At 39.4% G+C, this 5,092-nt stretch overlaps 1 protein-coding gene across 2 annotated transcripts in view; it reads right to left on the bottom strand.

Moving 5' to 3' along the window:
- USP12 (ubiquitin specific peptidase 12) overlaps positions 1–5,092 on the bottom strand; it is a 94,187-nt gene that overhangs the window by 18,958 nt on the left and 70,137 nt on the right. The gene's annotated exons all lie outside the window — the stretch shown is intronic.

Below are 5,092 nucleotides of genomic sequence, written 5' to 3'. Positions count from 1 at the left end.
ATCTTATTTCTCATCATGTTTTAACTCACCTGTTTTAGCATCCATTGGTGACACTGACCTAAGTCAGTTAATACAGTGGTACTTGCCAAATGCTGCTTTTCTAATTGCATCATTACTTCTGCTTTCCTAGTTGGCATTCCTCCGTCAGGAAGACCCTTCCCTGTATCTTTTTTGTTTTTTTTTTGAGACGGAGCCTCAAGCTATCCCCCTGGGTAGAGTGCCATGGCATCACGCTCACAGCAACCTCCAACTCCTGGGCTCGAACTCCTGAGTCTCCTGCCTCAGCCTCCAACTCCTGGGCCTCCAACTCCTGAGTCTCCTGCCTCAGCCTCCCGAGTAGCTGGGACCACAGGCACCCGCCACAACGCCAGCTATTGTTTGGTTTCAGCCATCATTGTTGTTTGGCGGGCCCGGGTTGGATTTGAACCCGCCACCTTGGGTGTATGTGGCTGGCGCCTTAGCCACTTGAGCTAAAGGCGCAGAGCCACATAATGTATTTTATAGGTACTCTGAGTTTCAGGGTGATTTTGACTCTTTCATTTCAACATTAAGCTAAATCCCTACATAACATGCCATTGTACTATACAATATAATAATATTACTATAAAATAAATAACCTGAGCCTCAAAAAAAGTCTAGTGAAAAAGGGGAAAGAAAGATGACTAATTCCGAGAGAAAAAAGTGAACATGAAGTATTTAAGGCAAAATAATTCTCCCAGTTTTGTAGGAAAGTGGTTAGGGTGACAAGATGATAGAGGTGGGCTAACACCAGATCAAGCAAAGTTTATGCGTAAAGAGAAGCAAAAATTAATCAGTCTGATGTTTCTCAAAGAGGTCTGTATTTCTCAAAATGAAGTTCTCAGACTCATTCTCGGGGGTCTTCCTTTTCAATTTTTGCTTTCATGATAATGTAAAAACCTTCACATAAATATGCTCTGGATTATCTGGGTGTGTTTAACTATGTATTTGCAACTGGGTTGGTGCCAAGTGGTCACCAAGTAGCCAGTATTTCACTTTCAAAGTGGTTGTGAACATGTCTGGCTGCTGTTAGACTGATATGTCCTATACGCCCAGTATGGGGAATACCAGGCTAGAATTCAGGCGAGAAGTCTAGGCTGGAGATCTGGACTTGGGACACATCAGCACATGTGAAAATAAGACCAGCTTTTCCCACAACAATACCCTAATGATCACTCACATTTAAAGAATAAATGGAAAAAGAAAACCCAAACAATGAGATTAAAAAGGACCACTCACAGAACAGAGAACACCAGAAGAGGGTGCTGAAGAAACCAGCTGAGACATTACCCAATACAATCACGGTCTCTTCCAGGAAGCCCATCACTAACCTTCCTGAACCCTTTCCACTCCCACCTGGATTAGTTCTCCCATTCTCTGGCTCACATGGCACCCTGTGCCTATCTATACCATAATACACTGTGATGAAATTGCCCAAGTATCTGTTGGCCAGTCTTCACTACCATAGAGCATCTTCAGATCAGAGACTTACATCTTTCTTATTCATTTTCTACCACCCCCCACCTTCCATCTTCTACTTGGCATAGTTGGTACTTAAATATTTGGGCAATACTGAACAAAGAAATGTTATATATTCACTATTGAGGATTTCATCATTCTAGTTTGATAAAGATGTGAAACTATAGTCATTTATTGAATCCACATTATGATGACTTAGAATCTGATGAAATATTCTCAATTTATACTCTTAATCTCTTAATTCTTGGGAAACTATCTGCAAATAAATATTGCAGGCAATGGGAGAACTTAGTTAAGAATAGGTAGAAGGATCAGTATCCACCCCTTACAAATCATATTAATACACAGTTAAGCACTATGAGCTATAATTGGTATCACTTTCTCCTTCAAACATGTTCAATCTTTCTACTGCAAGATAGCATCAGACAAAAAAAAAAAGTTTTTTTCTAGAGGATAAAAGAAAAAATGTTGACTCTCCAACCTGTACTATCCCTAGGCTACAAAATAATCTTCAAAGGCTCTAGCAGAGCATCCCAAAGGCCTCCACATAGGGGGTCAAATCTAATACCTTGCCAGCCTCACCAGCTACTGCATTTCTCAACATGCTAAAGCAAATTAAACTATTTTCTGTTTCCTTGAAGGTCTAAGTATATATATTCTGACATCTTCAAACTCATATCAAATTCCATTATAACCAACATTAAGCAACTACCAAATCCTCTGATTACATCTACTATTCCAACTGAAATACTGCTCTAATAACCACGGTGTGTTTCTTAAGATTTGGAATTTAGGGCTCAGTGCCCATAGCACAGTGGTTATGGCACCAGCCACATATACCAAGGCTGGCGGGTTTGAAACCAGCCCGGCCTGCCAAACGATGACAGCTACAACAACAACAACAAAAATAGCTAGGCGCCTGTAGTCCCAGCTACTTGGGAGGTTGTAGCAAGAAAATCACTTAACCCCTAAGAGTTTGAGGTTCTCAAACACCACAGCACTCTACCAAGGGCAACATAGTGAGACTCTGTCTTAAAAAAAAAAAAGAAAAAATTTGGAATTTAGTTACAATTAACTTATTTATAAGAAACATCTAAAATATACCTGTTAAGATAATAATTGGAGTTGGCTCAATTGAATAAAATGAGTATTAAGTCCAATTTCCAACATAAAACATTGTCCAGCTTAAGCCATCATTGTAGTGAATTGGTTGGGGCGATGTGAAAGAGCACACACTAACGCTATCCTTAATCTCGTCCCCAAAACAACTCCATGCTGCTGTTGATATAGTCAAGCACTCACATCTCTTTCATTTGATTTAAAAGAGGCTCACCACGAATTTTATATTTACTAGCATTATGCTCTTCACTAATTAAGATTACTCTACTGATAGTGATCTTGCAAATGCCTAGTCAGAGATCTATGCATAATCAACAGTCAAAAGGTCCCTCATTTGTGCAGGTTATGGCCTTTATTTAAAGATTCTGTCTTGTCATTCATGGGTGAACCAAAAAGATCCGTTGAATGAACAAATGAATACCATTTACGTTAGCACCCCCAAAATGAAAATACTTAGGTATAAATCTAACAAAGTATGTTAAAAATCAATAAGAGGAAATACTACCAAATTCTAATGAAAGAAATCAAAAAGGAAGAGGTAAATAAATGGAGAGTTTGTGTACTTGAATAGGGAGACTTAATACTGTCGAGATGTTATTTTTTTACATGATTCAGCAAAATCTTAATCAAAATTCCAGCAACTTACTTTGTAGATACAGACAAACTGATTCTAAAGTTCATATGAAAAGGCAAAAGACCCAGAATAACCAATACAATGTTAGAGAAAAACAAAGTTGGAGGACTACCAGACGCTAAGACTTATTCTAAAGCTAGTATTCAAGACAGTGTGTTACTGGGAAAGAACAGGTATCTTGACGAATGGAGAAGAACCGAGAGCCCAGAAATACATCCACACAAATGCAGACAACTCATCTTTGACAAAGAACAAAGACAATTCAATGAAGAAAGGATAGTCTTTTCAATAAATAGTACTGAAATGACTGGACAGCACATGTAAAAAAATTAAATGATACACACCTTATGACACCTTATACAAAAATTAACTCAGAAAGGATTATAGATCTAAGGATAAAAATATAAAACTTCTAGAAGATAACATAGGAAGTTCTAGGTGATCTTCAGTTTGTTGATGACATTTTAGCTGTAACACCATAAGATACAATAATCCACGAAAGAAAATCCATGAAGGCTGGACTTCATTAAAATTAAAAAATCAGGCTCAGCGCCTGTGGTTCAAGTGGCTGAGGCGCCAGCCACATACACCTAGGGTGGCGGGTTCAAATCTAGCCTGGGCCCGCCAAACAAAAATGATGGCTGCAATCAAAAAAATAGCCGGGCGTTGTAGTGGGCGCCTTTGGTCCCAGCTACTTGGGAGGCTGAGGCAGGAGACTCGCTTGAGCCCAGGAGTTGGAGGTTGTTGTGAGCTATGATGCCACTGCACTCTACCCAGGGGAATAACTTGAGACTCTGTCTCCAAAAAAAAAAAAAAAAATTAAAAAAATCAAAAATTAAAGAAAATAAATGAATAAAATTAAAAACTAAAAACTAAAAACATTAACAACTTCTACCAAAAACATGGTTAGAGAATTGAGAGGATAAGCCAGAGATGAGGAGAAAATATGTGCAAAAGACCTATATGATAAAGAACTTGTATCCAAAATTATTTTTTTAAAAAACCACTTAAACCTCAACCAATAGGGCTAGACATGGTAGCTCACTCACACCTATATTCCTAGGATTTTGGGAGGCCAAAGCAGGAGGATCACTTGAGCTCAGTCTAGGCAACATAGCCAGACACTGTCTCTACAAACAACTTTACAGATCAGCCAGGTAGAACCTGTAGTTCCAGCTGCTTAGCAGGCTGAGGATTCCTCACGCCCAGGAATTCAAGTTTACAGGTGGCCAAGATTGGGTTTCTGCACTCTAGCCTGGATGACAGAACTAGACACTTGTCTCCAAAAACAAAAGCAAACAAACAAAAACCTCAATAAGAAAACCCAATTAAAATGCAGACAAAAGAAAAAAAACTGACAATAACTAAATAGCCCAATTAAATGGGCAAAAAGATCTAGACACCTCACCAAAGAGATACTGAAAGCAAATAAGTAAACAAAACCTGATTAATATGATAAGTCATTAGGGACATGCAAATGAAAATAAGATACCACTGTATGTATATTAGAATGGCCAACATCAAAACACTAGGAAAACCAAATGCTGGCAAGGATGTAGAGAAACAAGAACCCTCATTCACTGCTGGTAAGAAGGCAAAATAGGACAGTCACTCTGGAAGATAGATAGGCAGCTTCTTACAAAACTAAACATACTCTTAACATATGATCCACCAGGGGCTCGGCGCCTGTGGCTCAAGCAGCTAAGGCGCCAGCCACATACACCTAAGGTGGCGGGTTCGAATCCCCAGCCCGGGCACTAGCCACATCACCAGACCTGGTGGTTCGAATCCAGCCTGGGCCTAGCAAACAACTATAACCAAAAGAAGTAGCCGGGGCTTGGC

Source organism: Otolemur garnettii, unplaced genomic scaffold, assembly GCF_000181295.1.
Source record: "Otolemur garnettii isolate 467f Iridium unplaced genomic scaffold, OtoGar3 scaffold00120, whole genome shotgun sequence".
In the NCBI taxonomy this organism is placed as follows: Eukaryota; Metazoa; Chordata; class Mammalia; order Primates; family Galagidae; genus Otolemur; species Otolemur garnettii.
The sequence above is the reverse complement of the archived record's forward strand: the minus strand, read 5'-3'. Positions and strand labels throughout refer to the sequence as shown.